This window comes from Sesamum indicum, linkage group LG1 (assembly GCF_000512975.1).
Source record: "Sesamum indicum cultivar Zhongzhi No. 13 linkage group LG1, S_indicum_v1.0, whole genome shotgun sequence".
NCBI lineage: Eukaryota > Viridiplantae > Streptophyta > Magnoliopsida > Lamiales > Pedaliaceae > Sesamum > Sesamum indicum.
Window position 1 is genome coordinate 3,690,193 of NC_026145.1, and position 2,256 is coordinate 3,692,448.

A 2,256-nucleotide genomic window follows, 5' to 3' on the forward strand; every position below is an offset into this window, starting at 1 on the left:
CTGGTCTCGTTAGAATCGTCTTGAAGAGACGAGTCTGATGGTGCTAGTTTGAGACCGAGATTCGATCGAACGGAGACGAATCGATGGAAAATATATTTGGCGATTGTTGCTTGAGCCCACACTCTATGATCGACGAAAACTCAAATTGAAGGAAGAGAGGATTCTAATGGTATCATTGGGTGTCGGAAATTCATCCGGACGACATCGGAAAATTATTTCGAAGTTTCCGGCGAAAATGGGCGAAATACCAGATTTTCTTTCTTTTTTTTAAATTTTTTAATTAATTTTAATTATATTCGTTAAAATATATTTTTGTAAATTAAGAATATTTTAGATAATTATAATAATTAAATATTTTGGCTAATTAATAATAATTATAATAATAATTATTGTAATTAAATATATATTTTAATTAATTAAAAATAATAGTTAGATTTAATAATTAACAATTACAAAATTATTTGAATTTAAATATAATTTAATTTAATATTTCAATTTAAATTTAATATGCCAAAATTTATTTTATTTTTTAAGGTGAGAAATGACAAAAAGAATACACAAAACAAGCAAAAAACCCCTTTGTGTGTTATATAGACCCATAGAGGGGTATTTTGGTCCAAAAAATTATTAAATATCAACCTAAATTGCAGAAAAAGACTACCAAACGCAGCAGACGTGCGTCTTCTCCACTTCCCGTTAGTTGCTAACAAAATGGGGTTTTTTGCTGACTAAAACAAAAAATAAGGGGGGTTTTAGCCTATTCTGAAAATAGGGAGGTGGTTTTTGCAGACTTTTTAAAACACAGGGGGGTTTTATGCATTTTGTCCTTTTCTTTTAGCACCTCCATGTTATTTTGAGAAATGTAGGATTCTATAGGAGGGTACCCTCAACTCTGTCGGGATGATTGCTTCGGTCCCGTGCACCATGGTGAAGGGCCTTTCTCCTGTGGATCCTCTAGAGGTTGTGCGATATGCCCATAAGATACTGGTTAATTCTTCTATCTAGTTTCCTCTAACTCGTTCTAACCGTCTTTCGATCCCTTGAACAAGTATTCAGTTGGTGACTTCTACTTGTCCGTTGGTTTGGGGATGTGCTACTGATGTAAATCTCTGTTTGATATGCAGACCCTTACACCAGTCTTGTATTTTGTGGCCTTGGAATTGTCGGCAGTTATCTGAGATTATCTCTCAAGAAAATCCAAAGCGACAAATGATGTTTTTCCATATGAATTTCATCACTTTGTTTCTGTGATACGGGCGAGTGGCTTAGCCTCTATCCATTTGGTGAAGTAGGAATTTTCTTTGGCCAGGTGCTAAGGGGAATGGTCCCACAATGTTTATCCCCCATTGGACAAACGGGCAGGGTGACAGCATAGTTGCAAGGGGTTTTGCAGGTTGATGTATAAACGTGGAATGCTTTTGACACTTCTCACATTTGATTACTACCTGATTTGCATCTTGCTTCATGGAGGGCCTGAAGACCCCGCCCATAGTGCTTTATTAGCAAGCATCCAAGTGCCCGTGTGTGCTCCGCAACAACAACTATGTATTTTTTTTAGGACATGGATCTCTTTTGGTTGAGATAGACATCTGAGCAAAGGATGGGTGAAGGATTTGTTGTAGAGGATCCCTTCTTGTAACAGAAAGCGAAGGCTCGAGTTTTAAGTCTAGTAGCCTCCCACCTATTGCTTGGAAGGAGTCCCTCCTCTAACCATCGGATGATAGGGGCCCTTCAATTTTTCTAGGAGGACATGGCTTGAATGCAGATCGGAGCCCTCGGCTGAGGGAGGTATTGTATGGTGATATGTCTCGTTCTATAATCCTCTAGAGCGCTGGTAATTTAGAGAGGTAGTCGGCATTTATGTTTTCTTCTCTTGGAATCTAAATGATTTGAAAACTTTTGAAACTTGTTTTGAGTTCTGCTATCTGTTTAAGATATTGCATCATGTTCTCCTCCTTGGCTTCATAGGAGCCTTCTATTTGCTTTACGATCAACTAGGAGTCCGAATAGGCTATTACATGCTTGGCTCCTGCGTCTTGCGCCACTCTGAGTCCTGTCACCAGAGCTTCATATTCAGTTTCATTATCGGAGGCTTTGAATCCAAATTTGACAACAAACTTCAAGTCTTCCCCTTGAGGTGAGGTGAGGACTATGCCTGACCACTACCTTGGAAGGTGGAAGACTCATCCACATGCAATAGCCATTTATCGGCTTGTGGGGTGTCTTCTTCAAAACTTCCTATCGTCTCAAAAACGA